Source organism: Panthera pardus, unplaced genomic scaffold, assembly GCF_024362965.1.
Source record: "Panthera pardus isolate Hobbes unplaced genomic scaffold, ASM2436296v1 HiC_scaffold_24, whole genome shotgun sequence".
In the NCBI taxonomy this organism is placed as follows: domain Eukaryota; kingdom Metazoa; phylum Chordata; class Mammalia; order Carnivora; family Felidae; genus Panthera; species Panthera pardus.
In genome coordinates this window covers 113,789,793-113,800,261 of record NW_026526810.1, presented here as the reverse complement: position 1 = coordinate 113,800,261, position 10,469 = coordinate 113,789,793, and the positions used below count along the sequence as shown (strand labels likewise).

Sequence of the window (10,469 nt, the reverse complement as noted above, 5' to 3'; positions counted from 1 at the left end):
GCTGAATTCTCCAGCCACGTGACTCGGCTCGGAGGACCCGGCACCATGGAGACTGTCGGCGGTACTCCTAGAAGGGCCCTTCGCCGGAAGGCGAGGCCGGCACCCCTCTCCGAGGGCCGCGGACGTCCCTAAGAGGCCTGCGCGCTCTCCGAGGAAGGCGGGCGTCTCTATGGTTGATTCTGCGCGTTCGCCGCCATCTTGTACAGGGGACCTTGAACGAGGAGCCGCGGGGGCACTGCTTTGAGGCGGGGTTTGGAGGAGCGGCGGGTGGGCGGACTTCTAGCAGACGGCAGGTGGCGTGATTCTCCTGTGGGAGCCGGTGGAGATTGGCCAGGGGGAACTGGCTCTCTCGGTGTGTACGCGGGGACACCCTTAGGGTTGGGGACCGGGACCCGCCGGGTGACGTGCACGTGAGGCGGAGGCGGTGGCGTCAGGCGTGGGAGGAGGGGTTGCCACCCTTGCAGACGTCTGGGCCCGGCGGAGGCGTGTCTGAGAGCCCCGCGCGCGCGCTGCTCACGTTTTTGCCACGCCTGCCGCGGCGGTTGGCTTGCGTTCCAGTCTCCCTCCAGAGACAGGCCTCCACGAGGCAGGGACGCAATCAGTATTTCTGTTGGATGGTTTCATGTCATTTGACGTCTGAGTCCCTTTGTCTGGTGCTACTGTCCGAGCTCCCGGGTTGTATATGGGTACAGGCTCTCCTGCCAGCTTTTGGTGAAGTGCCACAATGAGCACACGTGTAACACCTAAAGAAAAAAAAAGGGGGAGGGGGGTTGGGATCGGTTCTCTTGCGTCAGATCAGTGAGGGTTACTAATTAGAAAAAAAAAAAATCATTCTCAAAAGAAAGAAAGAAAAACATTCCTTCTCAGGTGAATTTAAAGAGACAGGTGGAGGCAAGTTCTAGAGCTGTCCGCTAGGGTAGCCACTAATGACTAGGGGACATTAAGCTAGCCACATTTCAAACCGCCAATGGCCACATGTAACGAATGGCTACCTCATTGGACAGCGCAGATTATACCTCATTGCCAGCATTACAGAAAGTTGTATTCAGCGCCGCTGATCTAGATCCCGGGACGGGGAAATCGCCCTGTGTTGGTAATCCAAGCCTTGGTAAGCGCTGCTAGGTCATGGTTAATCACGTTAGTCCTCTAGACACAGTTCATGCTAATGCATGTTTACATATGAATGTGTTTGTTAGCATAAGCCCCATCAACAAATAATAATCGAATGACTACAGCATGTAAAGCTTTTGTTTAGAGGATGGAGGGAGTGGAAACAATAGTTACCAATTATCAAGTAATTAAGAGCCAGCCAGCCTTACATGCATTCTCTTATGATGCTTCTGCAAATTTATAAGGTCGGTGCTGGTATTTGCAGTTGATAGATGAGGGCACTGAGGTTTATGCTCATGATGACACAAACTACTAAGTCCAAGATCTTAACCATTTAGCTATATTGCTTCTTTGGGGGCGGAATAAAACATCCTTTGTCTTCAGATAGCTTAGAATCTGATATGGGGGAGACATGCTGTAATTATATGAGAATGTGATCAATGCCAAAGGATTTGGAATAGAATCTAATTAATAAAATCAAGGGAGGAAAAAAAAAAAAAAACCTCAGCTTTTTGTTTGTTGTCAGAGGAGGAAGAGAGCCGGAGGTAAAGCTTTAAGAAGGACAGATAAAAGTTGGATTTACAATAATGGAAGTAGATGAGGGCATAAGGCATACTGGGCAAAAGAGAATAAATGAAATAAGCCAAAGCATGAGGATAATTTTAGTCCTCCAAAGGTGCAAGTAAACCAGACTTCTCTGATTTTACCTATCTTATGAGCAGACATCCATGCTGTATCAATGACTTGAACTTCAAAGACACGTTTGCTAATGGAACCAAATGAATTAGACCAATTTACTGACAGACTTAATTTTCATTGAGTGTTGTTCTATAAAGTCATACAAAATAAGCCGTTCATGAAAATGGGTAATATTTTTATATAGCCAAACCAATGCAAAAAAATTGCCTGACTTTGTTAATTCACCAGGGTTTATAGCATCTTTGTTGATAATTTTCTAGTGCCATGAGTTCTTTAATCTTTGCTGATAGGTGAGCCTAAATGTGAGTTTAGGTTCCTGGGACAGAGAGGGGGTTTCAAAGCACGGTTTCTTCTTGCAGTAAAGTCCTTTCCAATTGGAGTCCTCAGTGCCAGCTGTAGTTCAAGACTCATTTTGTCACCACTGCTGCCAGCAGGGGGAGTCCTGCTCCCTTAAATGGTACACTCAAAGGCTTCACAAACTGGCTTCTTATCCTTTCTCCTGTCACAGAGTGCCAGTCTGGAGGCAGAGGCTGCACTTTGACCCAGACTGCTTCATTAAGATGTTACTCCCCCGTCCACGTGAGGGCTTGCCTTTTGAGTCCCACATCCCATAAGGATGCCATGAAGAGCCAACCTTGTGCTGAGTTTCATTTGAAGATATTTTCAAGTATTCAATATGGCATATAACTTAAAATATTTATAAATAGTTTTTAATACGTATTTTAATATTTAAGGTTGAATTTAAAATTAAAGTTCGAGCGTGCCTGGGGGGCCCAGTCGGTTAAGCGTCTGACTTCAGCTCAGGTCATGATCTCGCGGTTCGTGAGTTCGAGCCCCACGTCGGGCTCTGTGCTGACAGCTCAGAGCCTGGAGCCTGCTTTGGATTCTGTGTCTCCCTCTCTCTCTGTGCCCCTCCCCGACTCATGCTTGGTCTCTCAAAAATAAACTTAAAAAAATTTTTTTTAGTAAATAAAATTAAAGTTCGTTTAAACCTATTTTAAAGTAATTAAAATAGTGTAATAGCAGTGAAAGTATTCAATAGATCGAGTTTCAAATCCCAGCTCCTGTCAATATCATTTTATAAAAGAAGGGCATTTTAACATTTTCCCCCACATATATACAGGAAGGAAGATAGGCCATAATCTCATGATTTAAAAACTAAATAATTTCTACCTTATGAAGAATTCATTGCATGATTCTTACTTTTCAGAATTTGCTGAGGATCAGTGAAAACATCATCCCAAGGACTAGCGTTTGAGAACCATCTATTTTATTTTTCCAAACCTTAGTCTGGCCATCTGTAAAGTAGTTACCCTCTAGTCTGAATCTAGCATTATTAGCGCTGGCCACTTCAGTGTTATAAGAGGATTTGCTGGGATGGTAGGCGTGTGTATGTTGCGGAGACCCAGAGCCGTGAGTCAGTAAGAGAAGAGGTCGGGGGCTCCAGCCTGTGCATGGGCAGAGGGATCCAGAGTTCCCAGGCTGGCAGGGGCAGAAGTGGGTGAGAGCGGGATGCAGACTCCTTTTTTTCTTAGCAGTCAGGTGACTAGGCCCCCATCAGCCAGGCTGGTTTTGGGCTCATGTTCTTAGGGGCTATCTGGAAGAGTGGGAACGACAATGGATAACATTTTGGTTACAATCAGGACGTTGATACACAGACACAGGTTTGATTTCAGGGGCAATGGAAGCCCCTCCCAAATAGCTGTCCATCTTCTGGCTGGTACCTGAAATTCCTTTAAGTAAAATTGCTCAACATGCAAATACTCTAGAAACCAAGACAGAGTTTTTCACAACCGCTAACACAGAGTGCTTACTATTTGCCAGACACTGTCTTAAGTGTTTTGCCTAGATTTACTAATCTAATCCTCAGAGTCCCATGGACCGTTACGGTATTATTATTCTCGTTTTACAGAGGAGGAAACTATGGTAAAGAGGCCATGTCACTTGCCCAGGTCCCTAGTAGTAAGTAGCGGAGCAGGATTTGAATTCCTGTGTCCTTGCTTTTAGCCATCCTGCTAGAACGGCTCCATGTCAATGTGGAAGCGGTACCCGCCACACCCTTTCCTGCTGTGGGGAGGCCAGTGGGGAGCCAGAAGGCACTTGTGTGGGAAAGGATGCCAGGAATGGAGACTGGCCACCACAGAGGCGAGCTTTGCAGAAAACACCTCCATCTGGTCCTCTACTCTGCACGTGGTACAGGTATTTGGTGTGGGGTGGGGGTGGGAGGTCATGCAGATTTCAAACCACATGTTTCCAAACCCCTCAGCAGCTGCCTTTTACCTATTAGATCTCCTATCTAGGATCCTTTTAGTGGAAATATTTTAAAAGTGTCCTCTTCCCCCCCACTGAATGTGAAGTTTTTGACTTAACACTCACAGCTTCTCTTTTGCTAGATGGCCCAGAAAGCCGTTCAATTTCCCCCTTTGTGTGGAACCATTTGATTTTTAACTTGTAGGTTCTCCTTGGCCACATCTCCTATCTTGCCTTATCGGCTCTCCTCCCTTCTGTAAATAGCCCTCGGATCCCAGCTGTGTTCCCCGGCACGGGATTGCCAAAAGGCAGGGCACACAGGCCACCATAGCAGAAAGCCAGTTGGAGCTGGGGCTTTTAGTGGAACCTGACACTTCAGTAATAGGAAGCTGGCTACAAAGCCCAAGATCAGGAGCAGCTCGACACAGACAGTAGTAGTTATTCCCCAGATTAAACACTTGCTGTCTCTCAGGACTTGGTCAAGACTGGTTTGCACTGTAATTTCTTGGGTACCTATCTCTTCCCCACTGGAGTCTAAGCTCCTTCAGGGAAGAGATTACATCTAATGTTTTTCTCCCAAAAAGCAAAAAACACTACATATTAAGTATTCAAACGAGTTGTCTTCAGTGGGACCCCCAGATGCCTGAAAATTTAACAGTGCGCTCACACGTCACTGACCAGAATCTAGAAAAGGAAGACTCTACCAGCCAGGGAAGTGAGTCACTTAGGTGGCCACTGGTGCAAGAACAGACTGGAGATCTCTTGTCGGTTCCCTGACATGCTCTGCTCTGCCCCACCTCCAGGCCTCTTGCACACAACTGTATGTGTCACTGGGGCTTGTTGAAAGGTGGAGTGAAGGTTGTTGCTGGTATGTTCTGCTCCACACTTAGTAATTCTGGCAAAGAAATTCCAGAGCCTTCAATGTTCCTACTGTACTCCCCCAACCCCCTCCCCAGTCATTGGAGGTCTTTTCTGTTCTGGGCATTTGCTCAAGAATACCCTTGAATCCTGCCTGAGGTTTGACTGAGCTCTATTGGAATGGCTGGTTTTAATTGGAATTCCACGGAGAACCTCATAAGACTCAGTAGTCAGTGGAGATGACCCATGTAGTGTCTTTACTTTGCAGACCGAGACAAGCCCAGAACCTCACACACCACCACTCCTTCAGGCACTGGATGTGCACGGCTGGTGTTTTGCTCCACAGGGTTGGCCGGCTGGGCTTGTTTAAGTCAGTATCACAACAGGTTGGATAAATGGGCACCAGATGTTGGGTTGAAGGCTTACCCAGCTGTTCATCAAAACTACCTGGTTGATTTTATCTCAGTTCAGAATCTCTTCTCTCTCCCAACTGATTGCCTGATCCCAGAGTCAAAGATCTTAAAATTCAATCTAAACAGGCGACTGAAAAGCAAACAGTTTCTCAAGAAGTTTCAAATATATTTGTGGGAGTTGGGAGTGGACAAATATTCCTTTTTTTTTTTTTTTTTTAATCTAGGAGGTGGTCCTTTTGAAACTTCACATGAAAAAGATGAGTACTCTTGGCCTTCCAAATTTGAAGTGGCATTTAAATTTGATTTCCATTTTTCTTAATGCCAGAGAAGCTTTGAGGCATTTTTTATTCATTCTCCAGGGCTTCATTGGGTTTTCAGCCTATTTCAAAGATAATGATGTCAGTACCTACAGTGGAGTGAAGTCTTTACAAGGCAACTCATTTGCCTAAAATGTCTGGGAAGTCACATCCAGACAAAGAAATTACCAAGAGCATTTTCTTCAGGTATAAAAAAGTGTAGTTTATTCACCCAGAACTTTGGTTTCTTTGAGATGTTGAGTGTCCCATTTAAGACTTAAAAGACTGCTTTTATCTGGTAAAATCTCATCCCAGCTGGAGTTACAGGACATGCTGATCTGGAGCCTTGACTGAATTGACAGCCATCCACACGCAGAACCGCAGTGCTTTTGGTCTCCTGCTTTGTGGACAGGGATAAGAGGGTAACCCACAGGGTAAACCCAAGATTATTCACCAGAATGTCTTGTGCTGATAGTTTAACGAAATTCTCCCTCCAGCACTTTCTGACAGGGCATGGGGATTTTCTCGTGTCATCAGACTTCAGGAGTGATTATGTCATCCAGGTGCAGGTGTTCTTGGCTGTCCTTTACCTGTTGTCTCCTCATGTCACATATAGCCAAGAAAGCAGATGACAGGTTCATCTCTGTTACACACGGAATTGCCAAGTGGTTGCCTAGCAACTCAGCACAATCAACATGGTCTCTGTTGTGGAATGTAGAGTGGTTGGCTTTCAGGAATGACTGTATTTGCATATTTCTTTGGGGCCTCCAGAAAAATAGGTATGTTTTCCTGGATTTAAGGTTATTAAAATGGCCTTTTGTATTGCTTCACCCTAGTACTCATTTTATAAAGTGACAGTCATCTAATCAAACTGTTAACATAGCAATTGCTTCGATTAAATTCAATTCAGTAAGCATCCTCTATATACAGGATACTATACCAGATACTATAAAGAGTTATAAGGAAGAACAAGTGTAGTCCCTGTCTCAGGGAACGTCTGTGTTTAGTAGATGTGTATAAATCTGTTGTTTACACGTGTGAAACAGACAGCTATGATGTGTATGAAAAATAAAGGTATTTTTATTTGGAAGGGTTCCTTTGTGTTTGATCAAAGGATTTTTCACTTTTATTTAGATTCCTTCCTTTATAGCTTATAGCGACGATCCGTTCAAAAAGCTGCAATCAGTTCAAAATCACTTTTAAGACCTCACTCTTATTGGCATCTCAGTAATTAGCAGCTCTTACCCAGCTCGTGTTGGATGTGACACCACCAGTGTTGTCGGCTGGCGCGGCGCTGCCCTGCGTCTGTACCGCGGTCTTTCTGCATAATTGCTGCTGAGATGCTCACAGCCTTCCCACCTCTATTCTGCACATTCCAGCTTAAAAGAAGCCCCTTGCCTTTCTTTGTCTACTTTGCAGCAGTGCCATCAGCCTCTGTCCACTTAAGGAGGGACTTTAGAATGTTCCATATCTTGCATCAGGGAGTCTTTTGTCACTCGAGCGAAGTTCTTTCCCACCAGAAAGATGGTTGCTAGACAGAGCCTGGGGTTTGACCAGCCCCTTTCCCTTGAGTTGGTTTGCTTGGTGGATTGGTTTCGCATCTTCCTCAAGAAGGTACCAGGGCCTGGCGTGAAGGAACTGTTCCTGACGGCTTTGGTGTACACCCTGTGCACCCTCATTAGCTGCCCCTCCTGAGGACTCCATCTGGAATCCACAAAGAAAAGAGGAAGCCTTTGAGGGCAGCTGGGCTGTGGCACCAGCGTTCTCCTCCACCACCTTCTGTTAGCACACTGTGGTTTCTGTGCTCGCCTTCCCCAGATCCAGTGCGGGACTGGTGTCTCACTCATCGTCTCCACCATCTAGTTCCCTCGGATCTTTTGCCATTCTCAAGAAATCACCCAGACCTCTTGTGTTCACACAGAGCATCTGACCTTTGCTTCCAGATCCGACGGCAGGCAGAAGAAAGGGGGCAGAAGGGAGAGGAGGACCAGACAAAAGGAGACACTGTATTGATGTTTGCCTTCTTGTTCTTGATTTTATCCTCACACGTCTTCTCGTCTTCTCGGTAGTTCCTGCTGGCCTGCTCTGCAGATGAAACTCCAGAAGTGCTAACACCCACCATTCTACTGAGCATGAGCATATTGACCCAAGGCAGCTCTTCACTTATGATCAAACCAACCAACATTTACCATGTGCTGTGTGTCTCCTAAGGGTCAGGGACATGGTAAAGAATAACACAGTTTCTACCCCTGAGCAGGTCACCAGTTGGTTCTGTTAGGTGCTATAATGAGGACTGGGAACAGAGACAGAAGAGCAGTGAGTTCAGGTAGAGGGTGGGAGTTCAGGAAGAGATGTGTCTAACCCTTCAACTAGACCCGGGAGGCTGGCGGACCAGGGAGGTCTCTCTACTTACCTTTAGGAATGGGCCAAGAGCAGAGCGTCTGTGTCCCTTTGATGTTAGGAAATCCTTTATTGCTCTGATCTAAATCCTTTCCCCTGCAGTTTATACCCTGTATTGCCTCTCATTCCAATGTCAGTTGAAATAGCAAAAATCATTGCCTAGTAACCTAGTCAGTCAGAAGCCTTTAGTAAATCATCTCTGGTACTCTACCTTAATACAGGACAAAACCTATTTTCCTCCTACCCCAAACCCTGCAGCTTGACTTCTCCAGCTGCTACCCCGGGGAAGAGTTTCTGAGAGGTGCCCCCCTATTAGGGTGCTTCCTGGAAAGGTGGGGGGAGACAGGGCAATCAGCTATGGAGATGTGTGCCCCAAATAATTGCACTTGGAAGAGTCTGCACTGTAAACATGTTTCAGGGCATCTTCACTAAAGACAGAATTTTTGAGGTTGAATGACATACTAGAAGAATAAAGTCCAGTGTTTACAACATCCCACCACCAGCCTTCACCAGCCTGTGGGTTGTCATATTGACATCCAGACATAAATTTCCTTAGTTCTGAGCCCTCTTGAAGGCCTATAGAACTTTCTCCTGGTCCCCTCCTCTTACTAACTCACCCTCAGTGATTTGATGCCCCTGAGGGATCTGGTTCATGGCAGATCCATGATGCTCTCCCACTGCAACCTCCCCATTGGTGGTCTACTCTTCACAACCCCTTACAAAAGGGTACCTCATCCGCATGTGTGTCCCCTATGAGAACAGTGTTTTTATAATGGTCACTCGTGCTGGGCACAGCCTTCTCTCCCAAGTCACCTGCTGGGCACAGCCTTCTCTCCCAAGTCACCAACTTGCCAAAGTGGAGGGCAGGATGGAACACTGGGGAACAAATGACCTTCTTGCTGATTGGCTGTACTTTGTTACCTGTGTCCCAAAGCAAAACTGTTTGTATGTTCAGTTGCTCAAAGTCTTACTTGATTACTCCTCTTTCACCCAACCTCATCCTCACTGAGGCTGGAAAGGAATCTCTCAGGCCAAGATGGCCAAGATGGGGGTTGACAGTTCATCAGTTCCTTCCTTGCTCTTTCTCCACAGGGAGCTCCTCACCCAAACTAACCAACTCACACAAAACGAAACAAAACAAAACAAATAAGCGTCTGGGGCACCTGGGTGACTCAGTTGAGTGCCTGACTTCAGCTCAGGTCATGATCTCGCAGTTTGTGAGTTCAAGCCCCACATCAGAATCGCTGCTGTTAGCATGAGCCTGCTTTGGATCCTCTGCCCCCCTCTCTCTGCCCCTCTCCTGCTTGCACTCTGTCTCAAAAATTTAAAAAGCCTTCAAAAAAGAAAACTCAAAACTTTTCTATTTTAATAAAAAATAACAAAAGTGTGCCAATCGAAGCAAACATACTAATACTTGAGGGGGCTGTTGGTGGTATTCTGTAAACTCCATCCCATAATTAATAAAACTCAGGAGTATTGGTTTCTTGTATAATTTGAAAATGAGGTAAAGACTTTTCACCCCCTTCTTAAAGGCACCTCTTATTTCCATAAGGGGTACAATGCATGATAAACTCCCATCTCATGGGCAATCTGTGAGAATGCCATTTTAAGAGAAATTAGCAATGGTTACAGTTCAAACTTAGCATTGTATTGTTAATTAGGGTTCTTTATAAGAATTTTCTCTGTAGACTCCAAGAAGCATCCATACCATCATCTTTCTCCTCCACTTCTCAAAAGTGAACACAGAACAAACTATGGTTGACCCTTGAACAACACCGGTTTGGAATGCATGAGTCCTTTTATTTATTTGTTTATTTCATTTATTGATTTAAGATTATATTTTTTAAAGTAATCTCTACACACAATGTGGGCTTGAAATTACAACCCCGAGATCAAGAATCCCATGCCAACTGCTCCAGCCAGGCACCCCTGCATGAATCCATTTACACGCAGATTTTTTGGATAAATACAGTAGAGTACTATTAATGTATTTTCTCTTCCTTAAGATTTTCTTAATAACATTTTCTCTTCTCTAGCTTACTTTATTGTATGAATCCTGTATATAATACATACAACATATAAAATATGTTAATCAACAATTTGTTATTGGTAAAGCTTCCAGTCAATGGTATTGCTATTACTAGTTAAATTTGGGGGTAGTCAAAAGTTATACTTGATCTCTGTGCAGGGGTCGGCACTCCAGCCCCCTCATAGTTCAAGGGCCAAATGTATTTAGATCTAGATATCGAAAAAAACAAAAATAGCAATGGGATTGCCCTAAAAGTAGACCTTACTGTGCAGCGGACAGAGCCCAAGGTATGGCACTAAAGATCTCACTTGAATCCAGGCCCTGTCACTTACAAGCTAGGGTCCCCTGAGAAAGTCCCTTTACCTCTCTGAGCTTCTATTTCTCATTTATAGAATGGAGCAATGATGATGTCTG

General features: G+C 45.2%; 1 long non-coding RNA gene across 8 annotated transcripts in view; it reads left to right on the top strand.

Annotated features, from left to right (window-relative positions):
* Nucleotides 1–32: 32 nt before the first annotated feature.
* Nucleotides 33–10,469, top strand: part of LOC109253888 (uncharacterized) — a 30,228-nt gene continuing 19,791 nt past the window's right edge. For 2 of the 8 annotated variants that reach the window (XR_008417273.1, XR_008417272.1), the window contains exons 1-2: nucleotides 33–352; nucleotides 3,817–4,008. This is a non-coding gene — a long non-coding RNA (uncharacterized LOC109253888). Of the gene's footprint in view, nucleotides 353–2,029; nucleotides 2,267–3,816; nucleotides 4,009–10,469 lie in introns of those variants that run through there. The other 6 variants (XR_002074584.2, XR_002074583.2, XR_002074579.2 and 3 more) reach the window with 6 other exon arrangements.